A 27,500-nucleotide genomic window follows, 5' to 3' on the forward strand; every position below is an offset into this window, starting at 1 on the left:
TATAGTGAGTTGCAATACACATTTATGGAAGTGAAAGGATAAAAGGATTGATAAATGTGGTAAAGGAACAGAGCTTTTAAGTAATACTGGGGGGTGGGGAGAAACAACTACAATTAAATTACTTAAAAATACTTAAATCTCAAGATGCAGTGCATCATCAACCCAATACAATTAAATGATGTAATTTGTGCTCATATGAAGCCTTTTGTAACTGCGCCTACTAATTTGAGAAGGCAACAAAGGTTACAGGATTAAGCAGTATTTTCATAAATTATTGGAACCTGATACTGTGGCATGGTTACTTGGAAGCAAGTCCCACAAAATTCAACAGGATATACTTCCTAATAAGTGTTTTCACATACTATGTACTTACAAATTAAAATACTAATGTTTTCTGTGCTTTTTTAAAAAAAAAATCCTATGATAGAATTTAGTTTGGGGTTTCTTTATTACATTCAACCAACCATTAAACAAAGTACAAAGATGTGTAGGAAGGCAATATTCCTTAGACATCAAACTGATGTTCCAAAAAGTGTTGATAAACCACATTACTACTACAGTGCTTAATAAACAGCAGAACTATGGCTCCAATCCCTCTCTTCCTTGTGAAAGATGGTCAACTCTGTCAAGTATGTTCAGAAAAGGATTCATTCTCCTCCTCTGGTGTACTAAATGTCCTACCATTGCTGTTTGCTTGCAGTTACCCTCCATTGAATTAAAAGGGATTTATTATAAAGTAAATGTGTTTAGGAGTAAGATAAAAGTCACTGAAATACAGCTTGGACCTAGATGACCATGACTTTCAGCTTCCATTGAAATCCCTCTCGACTTTTAGTGGAATTTGGGGACATTTCCCCCCAGGGATTTTGGCATGCTTATAGTTCATGCACAAGTGTTGTTATTATTCAGAATGCTGACATTAAGGATCTCCAAAATCCAATATAGCAGTTCACAACTTTACTCTAATAAGAAGTGTATGGAAGTAACAATAGCAAGAACTGGAATAATCAATGCTTGTCACTGAGTTCTATGCACATATTGCTATATGGCACACAATGAAATGGGGGGGGATGTCCTTGCTCTAGACACAGGAGGCAAAAGTGTCAGGGGTGGGGAAAATGTCCCCTGCTTTCTATTCTATCCATATGAATGACTGACCCATGATTCACTTCTTTGGGAAACCATAAGACGCTGTGCTCAGTAACAGTCAGTTGCACCTCACCAATGGGAATAAGAATGAAGGGGAGATCAGGATGGGAATGAGATCTTTCTGCTCCTTGCTCCCCTGTAATGAAGACAGAGCATCGGTATCTAAACTGTAAAAATAAACATTGCAAATTATTTGCCTTTCTTTGACTCAGAAAAAAAACAACTTTATAGTTCATATTAGCATTCATTTTAATCACGGAATATGAGGTGACTTCATGGTTGTGAGATTTTGCTAATTTGTTCTAAGCAGTTGGGAACTTAGCAAGTTATGTTCTTTGGATAACTGCACTATGCTAGCTGCTGAATGATACTAAATCAACCCATTCCATTTTTCAGCTAAATAAAAATTGAAATTGATCAAATGGCTACTTCAAATACATGATTAACTTCCCTCCCTCCCTGGTAATTCTCCAAGACAAACAAACACACACACACACACACACACACACACACACACACGGCCTTTCAAATTCTGTTGTTTTTCTTCCTGACTTTATCCAATATTTAAATATCAGTGAAAGCTCTGTGCCCTGGGTTCAACCAACATTTGTCACAACATGACCTGATTGCTGGTGGTGGCATGTTAACAGCACAATCTTCCTAAAGAGTCATGAAGCAGATCCCTTTGGGTTTTAGCTGCTCCACATTATGTAGGCAATATAGTGGTGCCTGCAGGTCAGCTGAAGCCTAGAAACTGCCTGTCTGCCAACAAGACTGACCCATCACAGCCAACATGCAGAGGTAATTTCACATAATATTTCAGCAGCAGGGCTTTTTTTTCAGCCAGAACTCACTGGAACTCAGTTCTGGCAACTCTCAGGTAGATGCCATTGCCATTATAAGAGAACAAGGGAGGTGTTCATGGTGAGATCCTGCACCTCTTTTTCTAGAACAATATCACTGGTCAGCCAGAAACCCAAGTTTGGGAAACCCTGGTGGAGGCAATGCTGAGCTAAATAGACCCATGGCATGACTTGGAATAAAGCAGTAATTTCTAAGATCTAGTGCCAAAAAACCAGGGCAGAGAGGAATGGGGTATTTGTGTGCATGAAGGGATGACTAAAGCACAAAAAGAGCATGGATGACGTACGATCCCTAAAAACTGAATTTAAACTTTATGTTTTCACTGAACCAGAAAGGACATAGTTAACAGATGGGCTATGGGAATCATGCCATGAGAATCCATGAAAATAAGAGAGAAATAGATGGACTAGAAAAGCATAATGAAAACAAGTAGGCCAGGGGGGAGACCTTAAATCTTAATGATATATAATGAAGGCAATTAATGAAAAGAACTGTAAAATAATTGGTACCAGACACTCCCAAGTTTCCCTTAGAAACAACCTTTTGCTGTATTCCTTCCAATGGGGGCTGCTTCAAACTTTATGATAAACATGGAGATAAATCTCTGTGTAGGAAAAATAATGTACCGCTTCTCATATCAAATGAAAAAATCAGCGTAGCTATAGCAAAAACCAAACAAAACCCAATGCACCAAACTTTCATACTTCTTATTATATGCAGACTGTATCTCTCAATCCAACCAAAATGCCTTCGTCCGCAGCTCAAGATACAGAAGCCCTGCCTTCCTTTCTATCTGATCACTCTATTTTGAGATATTGACCGTATTTGGACAACACTATTCTCCACCAGCACAACTGCAAGGAGTTTAGCGGGAGGGGGAATTGCTTCTGTTTTGCTTAACTGGAGCTTGCCATTTTGTTCAAAGTGACAAACTGTAGTTAAAGTTAACAATGCTTTGTTAGAAGCAAGCCACTGTGAACCTTAATCACAGTTTGTAGGTTTAGGCACAATAAGCTGTGGTTAAATAAATGTGGAAGCAAAGGCTTCCAAGCTCACCTTTTGGTCATGGCAGAGCTGGAAAGAAGTATGGGTGCATGCAAGCCTCAGGCACTAAGCTAAGGTTTGGCCCTCCATATGTACTTGGTCTCATACTTCCAACTCACTATAAATGTGCCCGCCCCTCCTCAATTTCCACAGCAATGTGAGGCAAAGCCTGCTGGGTTCAGCAATCCGGGATTTTTAACTTAACATTTACGCCTTGAGTTTGGAGCACCCCTGACAAGGTAGAAGTAGGCAGGCCACCTATTTCTTAAAATAATTCATTTTCCTATAAAAAATAAGGCAAAGAGGGAAAAAAGAAAACCTAGGCAAATGCAAGATCAAATGTCAGACAATACTATTATGAATAATAATAAAAGTTAAAAATAAGGCAACTTTGCCCTTTAATATTTAATCCTGATGGCAAATGTACTACAGTGTGATATAAAATACTGTCTTTGCTTAAACTTGTAGGAGAAAAATGTAACAATACACTCACTGAGAAAGTATATGCAAGGGTTTTTCATTTTTTTTTTGGTATGTTTGCACAACTCTTGATCTACAAAGGAATCACTTCGGGTCTGCTTATGCTGCAACAAACTATTAAGCTTATCGGAATTATAAAGCTGCTATATTTACATGTATGGCATTATTATCTAATAAGATCTTATTCAAAGCTATGGCCAGTTCTTTAGAAAGGCATGATGTTGCTTATAATTCAATAGGCTTGGGCTCTGACAATAATACCAATGGCTAAACAGAAATATGCTATGTATATGTTTTGCATAATCCAGAATATCTTGACATAAGGGGCAAGAACCAGCAGCCTTAAGGCCTTTAAAAGCAATGTGAAATTTTGAGAGAACACCTACAATTCTGGATTTCACCTCATCATGTTTATTTATATGCTGGATTTCCAAATGATGTTCAAAACCGCTCACAAGAATAGTAAACAAATCACCTGGCTTCACTGCATGGCAAAACCAATACAAAGCCTGTCTTCCACACTCAGAATGTAACACAACCCACCATCAGGAATTATCATATTTTTCTGTGTATAAGACTATGTTTTTCCCCTAAACAATAATGTTGAAAATTAGGGGGCGTCTTATACACATACATCTCCCCCCATTTTCTTAAATCTGAGTCCCACAAAATAGGGGACGTCTTATACATGGGGGCGTCTTACAGATGGAAAAATATGATAGTTAAAGGATTCTGCATTCTGTATATGAAATTTTTCAGGTCAGGCACTCAATGGCTAGATTGGGCCAAATTATCTTAGCAATAAGGATTCCCCCAGTTATAAACATCATCACAAAAGAATTATTAAAGTAACTAACCATTTCCCTAGCCAACGGTTCTGGCAATTAGGTGCCCCACAGAATTCTTGAGCTAAACAACATGAAGTTGTGACCGCAGAAGCAACAGCAGACCATACAAGAAAACAGAGAAGTCACAAACAAACCTGAGGGCACTTCACCCTCAAAGTCCAAACCTCAAACCAGAGCAGCATGTTTTCAGAAAGGAAACTGAAAAGTGGCACAATTCTTTTTTAGTTTGTTAACAACACACAATTTTGCATTTGTGAAGAAAACATTCAAGTCAGTAATTTTTGCAAACATGCTTGTCATCACAGTCAAAAAAGTAATGTATAATGGTCATACACAGCCAATATAACTTGTAGTATCCTCTGGACTCAAACTAAACAGAGTTTTGTTTTTTAAACGCAATGCTTAATTCAGAGAAATGAAATAGTTTGCAGTGGAACTCAAAACATTTCAATGGCTGATGAAACTGTCAAGTAAAGTCTTTTGGAGGCACAGCACAGTTTCTTAAGTGTGCTTTTATATTTAAATAATTTGTTTCACTTCTATTACTGAATGATTTATTTATTTTTTTAGTCTAAAATAAGGCCAAAGCACATTTTCTGACCTATTTTCAAAAAGAACGCCTTTTTAAAAAAATTATGAAAGTCCTTCTAAGTTGTCCTTCTAAGTTATTTCTGGATGACATTTATTGTAGCGGCAACTACCCTTTGGAACTCCCTCCCATTTCTTGTTAGACACATACCTTCTTTGCTGGCTTTTCAATGCCTGTTAAAGACATTCTTCTTTCAAGGATGCCATTATACAAATATATGGGGTGTCCACATTTGGAATATTATGTACAGTTCTGGCTGCCTCACCTCAAAACGGATATTATAGCATTGGAGAAGTTTCAGGGGGAAAAGCAACCAAAATGATCAAGGGGTTAGGTTAGAGTGACTCCCCTATGAGGAAAGGTTGCATCATGTGGGACTTTTTAGTTTAGAGAAACGGCAAACAGAAGTTTATAAAATTAGGCATGGCGTAGAGAAAGTGGGCGGATTAAGTTTTTCTCCCTCTCTCATAATGCCAGACTAGTGGACATCCAATGAAGATGCATGTTGCAATATTCACAACAGACAAAAGGAAATACTCCCAAAGGAGGCATTCATGGTCACCAATTTGGCTATCTATAAATGAAGATTCAGACAAATTGATTGAAAATATGGCTATAAACAACTATTAACCATGATGGCTAAGCTCCACCTACACTGTCAGAGGCAGTATACCTCTGAACACCAGTTGTTGGGAACTGCAGGTGAGCAGAGTGTGCCGCAATCAGGTCTTCTTGGGTGCATCACACAGATGTCTGGCTGGCCACTATGGGAACAGGATGATGGACCTAATGGGCCATTAGTTTGTTTCAGCAGGCTCTTATGTTCTTAAGATAGTGTCATCCTTTTTCAGTTATCTGGATGACAAGAGAGAGTTCATATGAGTCTGCCAACAGGAGCCCTATCAAACTGCTGAACAAACCCATGCCATCTGATGTATGGCAGGCTATGGTTTCTAGGGCCATGACTGACACAATCGCTCTGCTGATATGTGTGGCTGTGCTCTGTGAGGCTCACAGGGAATGCTTGATCCCACGTTGAAGACCTTTTTAGATTGGGAAGGCTTCTTCATCTTTCCTAGGTTCCAAACAGTTATTCCTAGCTACAAAACCTCCTACCAAGCATAAGCCTAAGAAAGTCCCTTAAACTTGGGATCCCTGGGCAAGGGATTTTGACAGTAGGGTAGGACAACCCACCTGTCAACCATCTGACACCATGTGACAGGTGGGTTATCTCAACCAACCATCAAGGGGTACCCCAAAAAGGTTCCCCATCCCGAGTGCAAATTTGGGATTAATTTATGGGTCTTGAACAGTTGAGTCATGAAAAAGATGTTTCCACTTTTCTGCACAAAGTTGTGGCCATATCAAATGCCCCCTTCTGGCCTCACTGCAGCATTTATGGGTGTGACAATGTGTGGGTTCTGAACCAGGGGAAATGAACACCTTAATGAAAAACCATGCACAAACATTGCGCTTCAAATTTACCATGAAATTCACAAATCTAAGCCACTGCTCACTGACTAAGGCTGCAATCGGAATCCCCTCTAATGCCAAGCTGTGGGGAACTTGGAACAAGTGGAGGCATCTGACTGCCACCTGAGGGACATAAGTGTCACTCCATCAATGTAGAAGTAGCCTTCCACATGATGAATGTGAGGGCAGACTGTGTCTTCCTGTTATCTCCACTGACAGAAAACTCTGAAATAACTGAGCAGATCTAGGATCCTCTAGATCTTCAGCTGCTTTCACAGCTGGTGCCGGCTGGCACTGGGCCCAATACAGGCTTGATTGTGGCACCAGCTTGGAGCTGGCACAGGAATTGGTCACAACCCATGCTTTATGCCATCTTCACCATAAGTAGCCAGGCTACAGCTCTGCAGAGCCCAGTAGCAACAGCAGCAAGGTAGGATTGGTCTGCCTATCTAGGATGTTCCCAACAATACTACCTGACCAGTAGCAGCCCTAATCCAAGGTTGATGAAGTTGCCCTCACTGCTATAATTAATTTATCTATTGCTGCTGTCACCAGGAGGCCAGCTTCATATAACTATATACCAATGGCTTACTGGAGTCAGCCTTGAAGAACTGACTTTCATGGAAGGGGACAGGCAAAAAACAGGAAATAAGAAAGCAGTGTAATATGGAAACTGCCTAACTGAAAAGCTGCAACTGGTGAGTCACAAGTGGGGCCCTTGACGGAAAGCATTTAATAGAAAACAACCCAATTAAAGCAGTTCTCTATAAAAAGAAGCATAAATGTTTTTATTAGGAAAAAAAACTTTTACCTGAGTTGTAAAGCAAATAAGAGTAAACTTGGGAGAACTATGCACCATTTTAGATTTTGCTGATAATTTCTAGTTAACAACAGGCGAGGAGATTGGATAGAAAAGCATGTGTAACCCAGCACATTTGTTTAACTTACGGAAAATTGGCTTAAACCTGAACTGTCTAATTGCATTGGCAGTAGTCCAGCAATTAAAGAGCTTAAGATGTTCATCTGGAGACCTGCTTCAGTTTCTAATGTATTCAGCTTTTAACATACTCTGTGTGGCCTTCGTGGTTTATGAAAACTGCATGCTTGGGCTTAGCCACATGCAGGAATAGACAAAGAATCAGTGTAGTGTAGTATTTAGAGTAATGGACCTCCAAGTCCTGCGTACCAATTCCCACACAGCCACGAAGTTCCCAGGGTGATCTTGTGCCAGTCGCTATCTCTTACTTAGCCTAACCTACCTCATAGGGTTGTTATGAGGATAAAATAAGGAAGAGAATCATGTATAAATGTAATGATAAAATAATAATTTCTACAGATGTGAGTTACAGCATTAGGTTCAGATATCATGCAAAGTGTGGCTATACACATACCATGCAAATGACAGCAAACTGAGATCATTTGAAAGAAACGAAAAAATAATTTTTAAAATTATGTTAAAAGAAAGATTTAAAATGGCAAGAGTGGTTTTGACTCCAAGAATTCTATTGGTGAAAATTTGAAAGGGGAGAAAAGAGTCAAGGCCATGCAGCCAGTTCTGTGTGACACAGGAAACCTTTGGAACTTGACAAAAAGTTTCCTCCTTGCAATGCACCAGTGCAATCTAAGGAACTTTTAACAATGGTTTGTGATACTGCATTTGGAATCAGGTGCTCAAAAAAGCAGTCAGGCAACACACTGATTACCCACATAGCCTGGGTGTGCCCAAAGTAAATCCTGGGATCACATCCTTAAAATTATTTCAATTCCCACCTTGCCATGTTCCTGAATGAGCAATATGCTTATGGTTGCTGTGCAGTGTACCTGTTCTTTGGCATAGTTTTGATGGTGTACATTTGAAATTATTTACAAATTTAAAATGGACTTTGTAATGGAGTGCTTATTCACATGATAAAAAATATGTATCACAGATCAGTTCCAGTATTAGTTCTCGATATCAGTGTTTAGCTTTGCTAAGGACAGAGGTTGCTAGAATACATATAAAATCTACTTCAGATTAAAGAGCAAATGAATAATCGCTATAAAGAATGAAGTCAAGTTTTCTTACATGACTGATTAAATCACTGAAGTAAAGAACTACTGCCGGACGCTAAAATACCATATAGTTGTAAGTATCCTCCTCTAATGAATGTTTCATTCCTTTGTAACGTCCAGCAACTAATTGACAAGACTTTGCTCCCCCATTGCACTTGGTTTTTTATATTTTAAGTAGGTCTTCCTTAAAACACCAAAGATAATTCACCCATTGCTGTTCATAAAAAAGTGGTAGTTATTTAAAATCAGAGTGCTTAGTACCTTTACTTCTGTAATGTTTCCACAGATACCCATTATAATGCTAATGAAAAATTCTTTATAATTTTAACAATAACCCCAAATGCATTCTGAACAACTCACATATTTTGGCTTCACAATGAACAATGGCTTTCATTATTCCCTCCCCTCAAACCTTATTAATGGCACTTTCTGTTATCCAATACATGTTTCCGGAATGCACACAAGAGTACTATCTATGGATGGGTGCAGGTTAATAGCAACAGTTCTATTGCTTTACCAAGTGCAATTTGCAACATGATTTCTTAAGCAAAAATAATATCTCAAGATAAAGACTCTGTAAGCCATTTTCACATTAAATCACATTTTTATTTCTGCAAGTACAAGTAGAACAATGTTTTATTGTTATGGATCTAAAGGAAACGTTTTAAAATCCTCTTCCCTTTTGAATGAGTGCTACTCTATCACTGGGTAATTGCTTTAAATATCTATCAAGAACAGTGGAGGTTATCTTTGGCTAGCTATTCAAACCACAGTCTATAAAACCAGGATATTATGGTCAATTGGTTTACTGTTTGATTAGAGTTAAACATGCAATGTCAGAACAATAATTAAAAAGCTTTACTGCTGAAATTCCATTGGGCTAGTAAGAGGGATCAAGGAACTAGTCCAAGAACCTAGTGTTTCTGGTTGTTTAATTTTCCTCATGTATTCAATGTGATTTTTAAAAGCATTGTCTTCAAGCTGGTGTTATCCATTTTGTTTCAATTTTGATCAAACAGGTACCTGATCAATACTGCATTCCAGAACTGTAAACATACATGCTTTGGGCAACACACTGACAATTACGTACAATTTATTCCAAGGTCCTCTGTTTGCATCCCCAACCCCATTGAAGGTTTCTGACATGCAGCAACTAATTTACAGAAAAAGCAAAACAAACATTATTTCCCTGTAAATTAGTTTGTATTTCCTGCCCTATAGGAACATATACTGTACCCTACAATCACCACTTTTTTATTTTAAAAAAGACATTCTTGGTACATTCGGAATATATAAAAGATCTGGCTATTGAAAGTACTCACCCCCCCACTTGTTTTCTTTATATATTTCTAACTGATGCTTATATAGTTACATAGTTCAGCCCAACTTGCCTCAAACCTTACAGGTAGTAGTGGATCAATAATTTGATGAAATAATCAGCTGAATCCAGCTATGCAGAAGGTTAAGTTTACCCATAATTTGATTATATCTTCTACACATGGAAAAATATGGCTCTCGCACACCAAAACTATACTGTAACATAATGGAGTACATTACAAATAGGACTCCTGTAACATTGCCAATGTAGATAATTTCAGGACTGTCTGGTTTGCAAAGTCTTGTCCGGCATGTAACAGACATGCATTCCAAATACTCTTTCCCCTCCTCTCTTTTTAAGCGACTAAACTACTGCAATTTACCCATATTGGTTACGTTATCCTCTTTTAAACATTTTGTCCCTGTTACTTTCACCCTTTTTTCTTATACTCTTAATTGGCAAGCTGTGCTGGATGCAGCCACTTTTGTATCAAGATACATCAAGATACATTTTGAAGCGCTCTAATAGAATGTGGCAAGCAATTAGTACAGCCTAAGCAAGTGCTTTTATTTAGCAACTACTGAATATTTAATAAATGCTCTTTTGGAACAGTTTTCACAGACTAACAATAATGCAGTAATCACTACATCAATAAACCAATGCTATGAGAGAACATAGCTATGTGAGAACATAACTACTTGCTCCATATTGAGAGTTATCACTAAAGTATACACTGTATACAATTTACACAATAACATAATACTACCTTCGCATTTCATGCATGCCATGTGTGTGCTGGAATCTCTAAATGTTTGTGTTGAGGTGCATGTTTGCAAAGTCATTATGGAAAACTGCAATCAGGCTGTGATATTGTGGTGGTAAGAGTGCTGGCTGTGCATCTTTCCAAAATCAGAGATGTGATTCTCAGCGTTATCTTCTGAAATAAAGCAAGTTTTCAGTATAGCACGCTGTAACTATACTGTTACAGTATACGAGTAACTCTAGTAACTCAATGACCTTCAATACTCTAAAACTAACACTTTCTTTGAAGGCACAGAAATTGCAGCGTTGCATACACTTGCGTTCAAGACAAATGCATCCTCAATTACATATAAATGGACACGGAATGGAGTTCTTAGCTATCACAGCAGTATTGCTGGTATCCATATGTTTCACACAGAAGTTTAACAATCTGGTCATAAGGAGTATTCATCATGGATACATGGTTGACTATGCTACAATGTGGCTTGAGGATTGATCTTATTCTCTAAAACTGGTGTGGGGAATCTATGGTCTTCTAGATGTTTCTGAGTACAACACCCACCAGCCACGGCAAGAATGGTCAATTGTCAGGGATGATGGGAGTTGTAGTTCAGCACTAACTGGAAAGCGAGGTTCCCCACACCTGCTCTAGAGGGACTTTTACATTTCAGAAAGAATACATTTACCCAATAGCATCTATGAAACTGTGAAGGAGATATAACCTTATAGAAACACCTCCCAAAACGCTCTCCTGTGCCTCCTATGATGAGGGTTGAGGCTGGACTTCAGTGATTCTATAGGAGGGGGATGGATGGAAAAGTAAGCAACCAAATTGACAAGACAAACCAAGAATTTAATAAGAACAAACATCTCTAAAAGTGTTACAGAAAATTAGAGGTGTCTGAATTTGACTGTGGTTTCCGGTCCCATACCACTTTTGAACATAATATCCATATATATTTTCCCCAGATACACACCAAACTGGAGACAGATGAGACTGTCTCCCCACCCCCTCAAAGTAGTATAAGAAGAAAATATTGTTCATAATGTGAATGCATTTTCATGTCCCATCATAATCTCTGGGCAAGCATAGGGGTTGGGGGGGGAGCGGGGAAGGGGAGTTTCACATCTTTGTGATTTTTAAACACTTAACTTAGGGCAAGCCACAGAGTTGACATTTATTTTGACCACCACATCGAGATTCTTGGAGAAAAAGGTGGGCTATACAGGCAATACATTAGATTAAATTAAATTAAATTGCCAGTGCTGATTAGAGATGCACAGTCACCTTAGTGTCAAAACAAACAATTTGTACAAAACAAAACAAGGTGGAAACAACAAACATTAAAACTGCAGTAAAAAAATCCCCAAAGAACCACCTGACATGTGCAAACTATTTCAGATTTTAAAATTAGTCAGTAAAAATCAGTAGTAGGGAAGGGGGGGCAGAAAGAATCATACAATTTAAAGATTTTCTAGGCCTCAAGTATATTAAGTAGCTGCCTGAAAATTAGCAAGATGAACCTAATCGTAGGGAGGAAAGTAGCATAATCTCAGTCTTTACTACGCCTTAGTATAGGAATGGGGAACACAAAGCTCAGCCTTTGAAGGTAACCTGAACTTACCAACAGACTCATAAAGGAGAAAGGTGGGCCCTAAGATACCCTGGTTGCAGACCCTTCAAGGTTTAACTAACAGAAACAGCATTTTGAATTGGTCCTGGAAACTAGATAGCAGCTGATATATGCTGGTATATGCTCTGAGAATCTAGTCCTGTAAGCGGACAACAGCAATCTGTACTCATGGCAGTTTCCTAGCCCCTCACATAAAGGGATAATCCAATCTGGATGGCCCTAAGGTACGAGAAACTATGACTAGATATATTTTGTCCAGGTAATGGTTCAGCTTGCAGATCCACAACCAACAATATCACAAAGATATTAACACAGCATGGATGACAAGAGACTCTAGCAGCTTCACATATATTAAAAGGCAAGGGATGAAGCAGCAGTAGCCTAACTCCACTTTCTGAGACCAGCCCTCTAGAAACAACCAGAAACACTGTCAACTATGGGACCAACAGCCATTGGCTCGCGTCCTCAGGAGAGCCCACTGCCAACCCCTGACCAGTCCATACCTGCCTCTGGTGGTGGACCTGTGAGGTTGTGTGTGGACCCGTCCACCAGATATGGAGCTGCCGTTGCTCTCAGCACCCACTGCTGATGTCATCTTTGGATGCTTGAAAGCCACAAGCCACCCCAAAGGCTGTTGGGATACCAGGAGGAAAACACTGGAAAGGAGGGGACACAACAACTTGGGCTGCTTCAAAGCACTGGAGAACAGCTGCTGCCAGGTCAGCAGGGCATGGAGAGAAACAGACGAAGAATAGAGAGAAACGAGGAAAGAGGAAATGGAACAGGGAGAGTGGCCATGACTTCCTTTCTGTGAGCACACACACACACACACACACACACACACACACACACGCCTTCTCCCACTGTAAACAATCCACCAGAAGTCAGGACAAGCAAAGCCAGTTCTGTCCTCAAACTACTAAATTGGCAATCAGACTGGAATAGCTCCAGTATCTAATGGAATGTATCTAGAAGTGAGGTTGTAGTTACACTCTGGTAATAGCCCCAAGTGTTGCCAAATCTGCTTGTGCACCAGTACACATGTGATTTCCTTACATGTGTAATCACAGAAATGATAATTTGGGGGAATTAACAATACTACTCTTGTGATCTTAACTGAAGACAATTGTTTGCTTATAGGACTTATTACAATTGGCCGGATTAACATTTTCTAAAACACCACTGGTACCTTAACTAATTTGGGGGTATTTAGCAATAATCACACAGTTGTTATAATTAGAATTTTTGTTCAAAAAAGGCTTAAGGAGTGAAAGAAAAACACTGTAGCTTGAAGTGCTGATTTAGAAATACAAGGGGAATAAAATGAATAATAGTTACACATTATACAGGCTACCCACCCTACTACACTGCATAGAGAATATCCATAGTTACTACTGTGAAGATAGGGGGAAGAGGCTGGAGGCAGTCTTGAAGACCTGGCTTAGCTATGGAAAGAGAGAGAAAAACAGAAAGAGGAAATGTTCACGTGTAAATAGCTGGAATTCAGCTCTTGTGAGAGCTAAGAGAAATCAAGATTCATGAAGTAAGAGGAACAGGGAGAAGTGATTAAGTTGAAATGCAAGAATTACCTGTTCTGTTATAGGATGAACAAAGAGAAACAAAAAGCTGGATTTCCCCTATAACATGTGAGCACATTATTACTGCTGGGCTACAGAGCAGACACGGATTAAGTGTTTCATCCAACCTTTCCATCTGTCAATATAGTGGTCCCTAAGTAGTGGTTGACAAACTCAGACCTTGAACTCAGATCCTATATATTTTCCTCTGGGTTCCTTCAACCCCAACCCTACTCCAATGTGTTGCAAAAGCAGAGTAACGCCCTTGTCAGGATGACAGTGGCTTGTGCTTTCCTAAGAGGTGTCTCAATGAAAATAAGAAAGTTGAAGAGGAAAGGAAAGTGGATGAGAGGAAAGGAGGGGACACTAACTAAAGGTAATGGAAAAGAAATTGGGTCCTCACTGGAATCACACAGGAAGCAGTATGGAGCAGCCTTCGGGAAAAGCTGAACAACTTATAGTGTAAGGGACATCCTAGTTACAGGAATGGGATTATCAGTAAACCCTGGCTTGAATATAAAAGGATTTCACTGAGGCACAGATGACGAGTTACAGTGGGTTGTCATTCACTTCACTGAAGCTTCCCACCACAAAGGTGAGGCAATAAAACAGAAGTGTTGTAACCAATCAGATCTCGCTTCTACTAAGGTGATCCTGTCCTTGCCGAACAGGACAGAGTTACACTTTCTCAAGAAATTATAAAAGAAGGCATGTGTTTTAATCAAGGCAGGATATGCTTTCTAGAAGGAAGGCTGATGAATTTTCAGGAAAACTTTAAAAATAAATAAATCGCAAACTGATGTGGAAATGTGGAAAACCAAACTTAACACTGGAAAAAATGGGAAACTGAGAGAAACTGAGATTCTGTCCACCCCCACTAATGATGAAGTTGGATTCAGCAGAACCCCCAAAGTACGCATAATAAAATAAACAACAACAATTTATTATTTATACCCTGCCCATCTGGCTGGGTTTCCCCAGCCACTCTGCGCAGCTCCTAACAGAATATTAAAAACACGATAAAACATCAAACATTAAAAACTTCCCTAAACAGGGCTGCCTTCAGATGTCTTCTAAACATCAGATAGTTGTTTATTTCATTGTCATCTGATGGGAGGGTGTTCCACGGGGCAGGCGCCAAAACCGAGAAGGCCCTCTGCCTGGTTTCTTCAAAAGGAAGGCAACCCCATCCAGAACTGGCTGCCTACCATCTCCCACATTTTAAATATTTCACAGGAAGATACCGAAAACAATTGTACCCGCACTATAATAATAATAATAATAATAATAATAATAATAATAATATCTTTATTGTCATTGCCCCCTCTCAGGGACAACGAAATTACTTGAATGCTCCATAAAAACACTAATTAAAACAATACAGTATAGTACAGCAAGGAAGATTAGATGACTTTCAAAGTCCAGGCTTCCCATTCAGGGCTGAGATCGCTCTGGAGAAGAAGCTGTTCTTAAGACGGCTGGTTCTTGTCTTCATCGTCCTGTATCTCCGTCCCGACGGCAGGAGCTCGAAGAGACAGTGACCAGGATGCGATGGATCTTTTACTATGTCCAGTGCCTTCCTATGGCACCTTGTGGCATAAATCTGCTCTAAGGTGGAAAGTGGGCAGCCAACAATGCTCTCTGCTGCCTTAACAACTCTGCACAACCCCATCCTGTCCTGGGTAGTACAGCTTCCGTACCACACACATAAGCCATAAGTGAGCATGCTCTCAATGGCACAGTGATAGAAGGCAAGCAGCAGTTTCTGCGGAAGATGGTTTTTCCTTAGAATTCTCAAAAAGTACAGTCTCTGCTGCGCCTTCTTCACAAGCCCCCTTGTGTTGACACTCCAGGACAGATCCTCTTGTAATTCAATGCCCAAAAATCTGAACGTTGTTACCCTCTCCACACAGACCCCATCAATCAAAAGTGGCTGGATATTGCTCTTCTGTCTCCTGAAGCTAAACTGGAGTTGGATACCAAGGTTAGCTCATGAGCATCCTAGCTGTGCCTCTACCACAGCACTGGGTATACTAATGCTTGATTCGGTACACAGGATGAGAAAAAGAACAGCAGCTCTGTCCACAAAGTGCTGAAAATGGCACTGAAAGAAGGATAAAATTATAAAGGCTCTGCCCACAGGCTTACATTCTAATAATAAAAGCAAAAAAAGATAGGGAAAAGAGAATAGTATGAGAAAATCAAAACCTAATAGGAGTGTTATTCAGCATAAGCTAAGGAACAAATAAGGGATATAAGCTCAGGACTACAGTTGTAGGGACGCGGGTGGCGCTGTGGGTTAAACCACAGAGCCTAGGACTTGCCAGTCAGAAGGCTGGCGGTTCGAATCCCCATGACGGGGTGAGCTCCCGTTGCTTGGTCCCTGCTCCCGCCAACCTAGCAGTTCGAAAGCACATCAAAGTGCAAGTAGATAAATAGGTACCACTCTGGCAAGAAGGTAAACGGCGTTTCCGTGCGCTGCTCTGGTTCACCAGAAGTGGCTTAGTCATGCTGGCCACATGACCCAGAAGCTGTACGCCGGCTCCCTCGGCCAATAAAGCGAGATGAGCGCCGCAACCCCAGAGTCGGTCATGACTGGACCTAATGGTCAGGGGTCCCTTTACCTTTATAGTTGTATCTTGGAAGTCGAACGGATCCATTCCGGAAGTCCGTTCAACTTCCAGAACATTCGAAAACCAAAGCACGGCTTCTGATTGGCTGCAGAAAGCCACTAGATTTCCAGAAGTAGCTTTTACATCATGTGAAAGCCCAAATATAATGCAGAAGTAAAAGGTAAATGTAAAAATAAATGAATAAACTGCCACGTGGATGCAGCCTTATTCATCTAGTTGGCTACTGCACTACTGTGCAGACAAGTGTATGTAGCTTTATCAAAATCACATTTACAGATTTCAAAGGACTAGTACTACTGCTGGCCTGACACATTTGGTTCAAAGATTTACAGTATTTGGGGGTTATTGGATCAATATCCAGGTGCAGAGAAGTTGAAGAGCATTTGGGTGAGAGCGGTCAAAGTTCCTCTCCCCTTTCTAAACAATGAAACCAGTGATTCAAACAGAGGCTTGGCTGCCCTCTATAGCCCTTTCAGCTTACCTTTGAAATTTGGGGCCAAATGCTGTATGGAAATGCCACCACATCATGACACAGCATTATTCCCAGGGGGATTTCTGACCAAAATTTCAGAGGGAATGCTGATGGACCAACGAGTACAGTCAAACTGCCATATGAAAAAATGGCAAAGCTTGCCACCTTTTTCTTTTTTGTTTAAAACACACTTTGGCTACTTTGACATTTAAAGTAAGCCACCATATTATTATTTTTTCACCCACCCTTTCAAAAGTTGCTGATACCGTCACTCCACGTTTATGGATGAATGGTTCTACAAATGGAGACATATTTGGTCTAGGATGAACTGCCACCTATTTTACAAGACAAAACAGGATAATGTGTTAAATCCTTATGATGCAGCTTAGCTACTTACAGAGCTGCTCTAGCTCCCAATCCAATTATGGTGATCTTGACTTTTAATGCTCTATGTGGCTCAGGACCAAGATACCTTAAGGACCACCCTCTCTCACACAACCCTAGGTAATTGGTTCCACTGTCAAACTATTATTCTTTTTGTGGGGGCGGGAGGCGGGACTCATGTTAGCCAAAATACACCCTATTGTAACTTAAGTTCATTACATCTAGCCAAGACCTTTGGACATTTATTCTGTTTTTTATGCATTTAATGTAATATTTTGTTTTGAGCTTTGTTAGCCAACCCATGAGGTTTTCTCTGAGGAGATAAAACAGAAATACATTAAATAAACATCTCTCTCATGCACAACTTATGCCGGGTTCTGACAGACAAAAAGCTATTTTTTCTTTTCAATTATTGGGTTAACATTTCCATTTTTAATTCCATCCTTTAGTGGTTAACACACCTCTATTCTTAGGGCTGGAACATATCAATGTCTTATACCCAACAACAGAGTGCAAACACAATTTAAAACCTGTGCCTATTATGAGGTAAATTCCACAATCATTTATGAATATGCATTTATGTACATAGTGTATTTGCTCCATAATGCATGGTTTTGCTTTTACAATTACCTAAACAAATGTTTAGCTGAGCTACTCAGTCTACTGGGTATATGATTTGTACTGAAGAACAGGAAAGAAAACAGGCCACTTACGTATTTATTGTAATACATTTTTTGTGTTTCAAGTAAATAATGCACTTTTAAAACTAGGGATATATTTATGTGAAAGACTATAATACCTGCTAAGTTCTGTCTCCTGGGTAAATGTTAGAAAAGACTAACAAACCAAAACAAAAATCCACCCAGCGATAAAGCCTAAATACAAAGAAAACACATTTAGTAATATTAAGGGGAATGTTTCAAAAGAGTGCACTGGGATTTGGCTGCGGCACACAAGTACTTAACAGAGCAATGGGTACGCTGAAATTGCTCTGTTATTTCTAGGGTTACTCATTTAATGACCAGTTGCCACATCCTTCACCAAATAACACAATTTTTAAAACTGAGACAATCTAGTAATTATTCAACATTTGTACAGTGCTTTTGAAACTGCGAATTGTTCTGCAACCCGTACCTCATTTGCTCGCCTTGCATTTTGCATTGTGTATACGTGGAAGTGAAGCTGAGAGAATAATTTTTCCCAAAGACAGCAAGCAGTGACAGAACTGGGATTTGAAACTTGAGTCTAATAGGCCAAAGTCTAACACTCTAGCCACCGCGCCATGAAGGCCTGATGCTGTCAGTCAGCAGAGGGTTAACGGCGAATCCATTATTTTTGCTTGTTAGGAAACAAAATCCCTATGGATGCATTTTTCAGGTATCTACACAAGATTGTTCTAACATACCTGGCACGATGCTAAGTCACCAATCCCAGAAAGTGTTTTGCCATATGCTTTATCGTTAATCAAATGAGGTAACCTCAGGGAACACCACACATGCATCCCCAAACACCACTTAAAGAGTTTCACCATATAGGGTTAGTCCACATTCTGTATCACACTTTTTATACATTGTACACACCTCCAAGGCTCTGGTGAGGTTCTTCCCTGACCCTTTTTCTTATTGCCACCATCCTTTCAATCAGCCCCTTCTTTCCTGCACCTGCCTTCTCTTAATCTGCAGCTCCTTCCACCACTCCTTCCTTCCCTCCCTCAGCACTCTTCTCCCTCCTTTTAATCTCTCAGCCTCTTGGGTTTCCTATATCACTTAAACTCCTGCTTTATCCATTCTCTCCCTACCATCCAGCTAATCCTTTCGACCCTATGCTGTTTGGGCTTCCCAAGCTTCTGACAGTCTCCATGAACTGCCCAACAGGAGACTCAAGCATCAGAGTGATGGCAGGCTATAAAATATTTACTTAGAATACTTACTTCAATAATGGCATTTGTTGTGAGCGTCACAAGGAAAAGTTGGCTGCTCCTTCTTGTAGCATTTTCTTTCATTTTCTATGGGTAATCTTGTGTTTCCCTTTATGTGGACTACACATAGCAATCTACCTTATCTCTTGCGAGTTCAGAAATTTAGGATCTGGACTTTCTCCCTTGTCTCCTTTCCACAAAACAAAAAAATGGAAAGGAGAGGCTGGCTGAAGAAAAGTTGAGGTCTGAGAAAGGAAACTCAGAACTGAGCTAATCAAGGCCTCAACAGCAGTAATGAGTGACCAAATAAGCACACCCAAAGGAAATGAAAAAAACAGGGTTGTTTTGACTCTTAGCTGTTTCAGGAAGCCATTTTGAAGTATACATGCAGCACTTTGGTCCTTTTGCTAAGGAGAAGGAAGATTTCTAGTCAGAACTTCATTCTCCCTTCTTTCCACCCCAAGTGCCTCCCCTCTTACGGCCTTCCCCCTGTTGGCCTAGTATGAAGGTTCTCCCTCAAACAAACATGGCTTTTACTTGACAACATGCACTGATTGTTATGGCTAAACCGTTACTCTTAGTGGTCAGAATTCACAAACAGTTTGTGCAACATTACAGACAAACTGGTCAGTGGCTCAGTGGAGCTCAAAGACAAACAAGGCATTAATTTAATGACTCACAGCTCTGCCTAAATACTAATAGAACTGTATTTTGAGACATGTTTTTCTTCTTCACCAACCTATTAACCAGTTCAAAGACGAGTAGCCTGAGGAGGAGAAAGTTTGTGGAAGGGAATCTCCCTGTCTCCTTCCAACATCTTGGAAACCCTCTCTTAGGGGATCCTCCAGTACAGTGTAGGATGGTGGGGGGGGCAGAGGGAAAATGGCCACCCTCTCATGAGTGGAGCTGTGCTGGCACAATGTGGCTCTAGATTAATTTAGGTAATCCTCTCTTCCACAGGAGCCTGCAGTGCCTCACCTCACACTGTCCTGGAGGCTTTTCTCACATTCCTATGCTCCTTGTGGGACCTTAGGATCCAAGCCGTATTATCTCACATTCCAAGCTTTAGATTTATTATTATTATTATTCAGATCCTTGTGTTATCAATGGTCCAGCAGTAGTGACATTTTGTTGTTACTACAGAGATAGTCACTTGTACCCTAGTGACTAAAGTAACGTCCCAAGTAGAGATTTTGGGGAAAGGCTGTCTATGCATAAATGAACTCTCTTACTCTATTTTGAAACACGGTAAGGTAAGACAGTGTTGTTTACAGAATGAGACTGCAAAATTCTTACTAGTCAATTTTTAAAAATTACTCATTTATAAAACTGTAAAGCATATCAAACAACATATGTTTTGCAGTGCATTTGCCCCAAACTCTCAAGACTGGATGGATATATAGTGTTTGGTAATGGAAATATTCCTACGCACCCTTGCTCATCAAAACATGAAAGTAGCAATGAGGAAATATTTCTTTTTTAAAAATATGCAAAGGTTGGCTACAGCTTGTGCTATAAATTAAATTAGTATCATGCATCAGTATAGTATTTTTAACTTAATACAGCAAGAGTGCTTCCAGACAGGTGTTTCATTGTTCCTTTCAGTATTGTTGTTGGTTTTGCAGTATCCACACAACATTGTCAATATTGGCATCAAAATGCTACCTTACATCTTCCCCACCTTAATTTAATTGAGATTTAATCATTTCCATGGAAAAACTGATTAGTTAAAAAGAAACCTGTTGCCAATGACCTGTTTGTGATATATGAATAACCTGTTTGCAATATTAACCTGCCCACCTCCGCCTGAATGAACCTGTTTATAGTCTAATTATAGAACAGAAATATTAAAATATAGTTTTAAATCTGAAATGTACATGAGATAGTGTTTTAGAGGCTTTTGTGTTTCAAGTACTCTGAGTACTCTTGTTACAAAAAAAAATATGTTTATTGAAGCTGTTGGATCCTCTGGGTGGCTGCTCTCTGCAGTGGCAACAGCAACATTCTCTTTTCTAGCTTGCTATAAGCCTATTATCTGAATAATAAAATATTTTACATAGAAACAAATTAACAGCAGAATCCTACGCATGCTTACTGAAAAATAAGCCACACTATGTCCAGCTATTTAACATTCGTGAACTTGACTCTCATACAATGGCTACTTTTCTATTCAACCTCTTCATGTAAGATAGTCCTTAAAAAAAAAAACACAAAAAGTGAAGGGACACAGAGGTCTACAAATCATTTAAATAGGTTTTATTTGTTGCAAATAATAATGCTGGACACCCTTCAAGAGTAAACCCAGTAGGCTCTGAGCTGATTTGGACTGAGGAGGAATCCATTTGTCACATTTGTCACATTTCCCTTTTCCCTAGTGAGTGCTAAGCCCCATTCCTGCCCCCGCCCTCCCATAAATATCTACATCAGTAGTTTCCAACCCTTTTTTGACCATGCCCCACCTAAGCATCTCTCTGATCCTGATCCCCACCCCCCCCCGACATATAATTATTATTATCAAAAAGTGAACTCCTATTCACGTGGAGGAAGCCTAAAAGGCCATTAACTTGGTCTAAACAAGCTTCCAAATTGCCCCCCTTAAAAATCATTCCCCACCCCTCCCGTGGGACGTGTGCCCCACGTTGGGAACCACGGATCTAGATGGAAGATAATCTATACATATAAAACCTATGAAATTTTAATTGCCCTTTTCTATACCTTCTTCATCTCTGAGGTGAACACAACTAATTAAACAAGAAAAAACACGAGGTATGAAAATATAAGAACTAGGTTGAAAGAGTAAGCTGTGAACCAGAGATTTCCCGTTCAACCAGGGGTTATTAGGCAGTCTCTCACATCTTAGTTTAAGCCCCATTATGTAACATGGGGATGGTACAAGTGACCCACAGTAGAAGTAAGTTGTAAATATTAGATAATCCATGCAAAGTACTTTGAGCACATAGAAATAAACACTGAATATTATTATTATTGTATGGGTAGCCACATTATTTTCTTCACTTGTTCCTCTTTATTAAATTTTCAACTTTCATTCTGCTGCCCAGGTATCAAAATTTCAGAGAGTATCCTGATGCTCTTCATACTCTGCTTTGAAAACTCACCATCCAGAACCTGCTTTTGTAATTTAGAAACTGACTTCGTCACTTTTATCCAGACCATTTATGCAAACGTTTTGAAGGATGTATCCCAATACAGCTACAGTTCCTTGAGAATGGCACAAATGACCACAATCTACTCTGAAGATTACCTGTTTATGTCAATCCTAGCCTAACCAATTCCCAAGCCATTAAGATGACTTTTACTCAAGGCTACTAGAGACTACTTTTAAAATTATATCCATAGCATTAGCCATAATCCACACATTCCCAAATAGGAAACAAAGTATCACTTTCTTCTACTGAAGAAACAATTAGCAGTATCCAGCTAACGAATCCCAGGTGCATACTCTCTCAAAAAATATTCCTTCCCAACTTCTAAAATAGTGTCTAGCGTGCAGGGTTCGTTTCTGCTGTATGTGCTGAAGCACATGGAGCAAATCCCCTGAGAGCAACAAGACCTGTTGACATTCCCAGGGGGACTGCATGGGGGGGGCATGTCTGCCCCCAGTGTCTACATGAGCCAGCATGCAACCCTCACACCACCTCATAAGCACTTTTAAATGTGTGTTTCTGGGTGAACTTTAAGGATTTTCCATTAAACATCTGCTTGGAAATGGAAGGGGTGGACATAGGGTACACACAGATATGGGGGTTATTAAAAGTTATTTTTGCTGGATATGATACTAGCACGTCTGTCTCAGTTTCTAATGTTCCTTTTATACTGCATTACCTCTTGTGTTTGAACTGTGGCTTTTTTCTTTTTGATCTATACAGTGGTACCTCAGGTTACAGACGCTTCAAGTTACAGACTCCGCTAACCCAGAAATAGTACCTTGGGTTAAGAACTTTGCTTCAGGATGAGAACAGAAATCGTGCTTCGGCGGTGCAGTAGCAGCGGGAGGCCCCATTAGCTAAAGTGGTACCTCAGGTTAAGAACAGTTTCAGTTAAGAATGGACCTCCAGAACAAATTAAGTTCATAACCTGAGGTACCACTGTATATTGCCATGTCACACTCCCATTTCATTCACACCAGTGGGTGCTGTGGAACACAACTGTGGATGTCACCACCCTTTATGTGCATGTGTTTCCACATGATTTATCAACGAAAATGGCAGCATAGAACTATATGCCAGAATAGTACCTCAAATTTTGTCATGTTATATGGAGGTGGTGGCATGGAGGACAGGGAAAACACAGCACAAAATTCCCATGATTTTCCAGGTTAATGAGTTTGCAAATTGATTTTTTTCTGGAAGCAATTAATAAGTGCTAAGATTCCCCTGGACTCAGCTAAATTTCCAGAAGAGACTTTTACGTCATGTGAAAGATCACACAGAATGTGAAAATTATCAGGTAAGGAAATGTGAACAAGGGAAAATGTGCTGCCTGGCTACAACCTTAGTCCTATCCCACAAGACTGGAATGGACCAGACCTTAATGGGTCTTCTCATCCCCTCCAGCTTCTAGGACATGTCAATGGTGTACTCCAAAGACTGATGCTGCCTTCAACCTCAGGCCACTCCTGCTTCTCATCAACACTATACTTTCCTTATGCCTTTAGCCTTTTTCTTTGATATTTTTCTCATAATGTAGCATCTTCATAAACTAACTGCTGTCTCAGCCTCCTCTTCTGTTTTGCTTACTTTTCTCTTTCCATATTTGCTGCAACAGTCAATGATTCGTTGGCAAAGTGCTTGATAAACCTTTTTACTGCCTTTATGACAACCATCCAAACACATAATCTTTTCCAATCCCAATGGGGTAGGGGGAAGGAATCCAAAAAACAGTACTTGAAAAGCAAGCTGAATCAGGAGTGCAGTTGTGATGAAGGATTTTGCAGCTTCAACTAAGGTTTTCCTCAATGGTCACAAACACTGCGATTCTAGGGGGTAAATATTGCAGCTTTGGTACAACAACATACCGGACAAATCTGAAAACTTTTCTATGGCTCCCTCAAGTCATGGCCTTCTGAACAGCCTACCAAGACATTTTAGCTCCTGAGGCGAACCACAAAATGACTCCCCTCTACCCTCCAAGGAAGAAGGGGTGAGTAAAGATCTACATCAGGAACAAGGGGGGGAATAAAGATCTAGATCAGGCCCTGCTGCCCCTGTGGATTCTTCCACCTGGCACAGTTACCTCAAGTTGCCTCATGGGTGGGCCCAACTCATATCTAAGATAGCAGCATGACATCTCCACTCCAGTCAGAACAGTCTCGAATTTTGTTCAACATTGTTGATTTTTAACACATTATCATACGAGCCTTTCATACAATTTCTACACTTCTCTGACATTTTAACCAGACTAAGTGTTACTTTCTCAACGGTGCCTTAATTCAAATTTCTTCTTTGATAGTCTTCTTAAATAACAGTGAACCAAACGCTACAATTAATCAGATCTACTACCACACGTTTTGCTTGTTTACATCAATTCTTAAATATTGATGATGCGATATAATAAAATAAAACAACAAACTAGTAGTTTCAAAATAAAACAGTTGAAGGATGACAAACTTGAAGTAATGGGACACACTGAAAAGAGAACGAGCAATTAAAAAAAAAACCCTGTGGGGAAACTTATCTATCCTGAATTTAATAAAATAAATATTCCACAAGAACTACACTGGAACAGTCATGGAAAAATAAAAATGAAGAGAATTATTAGCCCTTCCTCCTATTTCTACTCATCTTCACGTCCCACCTCCCTCTGCTACCAGCTACCCACTACTAGGTGCATAAAGACTGAACTAGCAGTTGGAGCAACCCCACAATTCAGTCTTCAACCTAAGATATAGCATGGGACCTGTTCCCACCAACTGGACAGCTACACCTTCTTTCAGGATACTCTGTCCTGTCCCACCTCCAATGATTTTCTCTCCTCTCCCCAAACCATCAGCCAGCATTCTATGGCCACTGATCACGCTCAGTCTTCAGTAACCCCTGGAGCATGTGATTAGTGACATTTAGTTACGTAAGTATCCATATAGAGAAAATGAAATTTCAATTAATACCCAGAGGATATTGCTTGTCAAGGGGTATTTACTGGGCCATACTTGGAGATGGAGTACTGGACTACATAGAAATCTCATCAGATACAGAAGGACACTTTAATAGATGTATACAAAACATGCCATTCTACTAGTAGCCCTTTGAGAAAAGAAGAGTAGTTTGCATCCGTCTGTCTTGAGAGACAATGGAGTGCGCCTCTGGGGGGTGAAGTCAAACCGCTGCATTTGCAGTACTGCCGTGACCTCCCTAGGGCGTAAGCCTGAACAGTGTGTATGTAGGTCCTGGGCTGCCCAGATGACAGGAACACCTCTCAGCCTCACTGATGTGTTCCAAAGGAAAGCAGAGCAATACGTTTGGCACCAGATTGGCTGCAGTTGCCGAAAGGAGGCATACAAGGCTACTGTCTTAGGAAGGGGCCAGCAAGGTTTATCTTGCCTGGGCCGGATCAGTCCCACTGAGATCCCTCCATGGGCCAGACCTCGTGTGTGCATAAGCGCCCGCGCCCGTGATTTTCGGTGTCTGCGCGTGTGCACCCATGATTTTCGGAGTCCCCATTCTGCACTGTGCCGATTTAGTGCAGCGCATGAGCGGGCGCCTTGGTTCGGGGGCAGCTCGTGGGCCGGTCAAACGACCTCTGCGGGCCGCTTCCGGCCCATGGGCCTTAGGTTGCTGACCCCTGGTCTTAGAGACTGCGCTCTGGATTTGTGTAGGGTTCTTCCGAAGATATCCTACAAGGCAGTGGATGCTTAGGATAAGAGGTGTCCTTCTCCTACATGGGCTACCTTCCCAGGGTGGCGAGCCCCTTACTTCCCTCTACAGCACATGCAGAAACCGCCTTCTTGACCATTGGACTCACTACTAGTCTTGTCTGCTCAATCCACAAGAGCTTTTCTTCACATGCCAGGGAAGTCCCTAACAGCCTAACTCAATGAGGGGTTGAGACCCACCGGTTACCCCCACCTGGTTTAGCTAGCCAGTCAAAGCTGTTCCTGGGGCGTGTGGCTGCTGCTGCATGCTAACAGCTTCTAGGAGCCACATGTGAGAGCTGAGCGCAGGGTGAGGCTCAAAGGTGGACAAACCACCCCAGAAGAAGCACAACCCCTCTCCTAACACCTCACACATCCCAGGAAAGAAGACCCACATAAATAGTGAACATAGCTAACACTAGTATTTCCAAAGTTGCATTTTAGGATGTGAGCGCACAGCTCACTTTCTTTTCCTGCTTAAAGATGTACCAGCAGAGTCCTGTCCACAGTTAACACTGTACTGTACTATGCTTCCAAGCTGCAAAAGGAACCCTTTGATGCAATGGCAATAGATGAGGTGTGGGGAAAGCAGCAGAAAGTCCTAGAACTGTCTGGGGTGGTGCTGACCATTCATCAGCAGTTCATTGCATGCTGCCTCGAGAAGATGCCTGTTGGTTAGGGGTGGGGCTTGTTTCCCTCTCAGTTGCTACTTAGCTGCCACTGCCATTTACCAGCTTTCCACTGCTGTGAAGGTGGGCACAGCAAATGGAGGGAGAGGTGGGGCAGAATTCCCTTGCGGTTTGGCATTTGTTCCATTACCAATGACAGCTGCATTAATGTATTTGAGTGAGAGGCAGGGAGAAGGAAGCATAAACAGTAAGTATGGAGTGCATGAATGAAAATACAATTCACATCACCTGACTTGAACTGAAGCATCTTGGTGCACTGCCAATGAAAAATACAAAATGAATATTAATCATTTAAACTACATATTATCAATGTGTAGGATTTCCTATGCTAGGATTTTACCAAGCTCTTATAAAGTATGAGTCATCAGACAACAATCCAAACCATTTGCAGTAAATATATATTTTAGACCTTTTATCCAAATTATAGGATTCTTTTTTACCTGTTGTATTATGAACTCCACCTAGTTCTAAACACCACTACAAAGGAGCTCAGGCATGAAATGGTCATAAGTATTAGTTTCCAGTAGATTTCACTTTTCTTTTTCAAGCTACAGCTTGACATTTTGCGAAATCTCTGGAGACCAAACAGTGAAATCGAGTTACTGCAGGAGTGAACTGTAAATTCCATGAAACCATGTAATATATCTTAACACAGATGGACACAGTACATTAAAATAACTGTGGATGATAATAGAACAATACCATCTGTTTTGTCTAGGGAAGACAACGCACATCAGCTACACTGT

General features: G+C 40.4%; 1 protein-coding gene across 21 annotated transcripts in view; it reads right to left on the reverse strand.

The window, feature by feature from the left end:
• Window positions 1–27,500, reverse strand: part of FOXP2 (forkhead box P2) — a 351,241-nt gene that overhangs the window by 147,335 nt on the left and 176,406 nt on the right. The window contains exon 5 of one of the 21 annotated variants that reach the window (XM_083574481.1): window positions 26,983–27,010. The exons of the other annotated variants lie outside the window; for them this stretch is intronic. The gene's annotated coding sequence lies outside the window, so the exon portion shown is untranslated. The remainder of the gene's footprint in view (window positions 1–26,982; window positions 27,011–27,500) is intronic. 21 annotated transcript variants of the gene reach the window in all.

The sequence above is a fragment of the Podarcis filfolensis genome, assembly GCF_964270895.1.
Source record: "Podarcis filfolensis genome assembly, chromosome: 10".
NCBI classification, from domain to species: Eukaryota; Metazoa; Chordata; class Lepidosauria; order Squamata; family Lacertidae; genus Podarcis; species Podarcis filfolensis.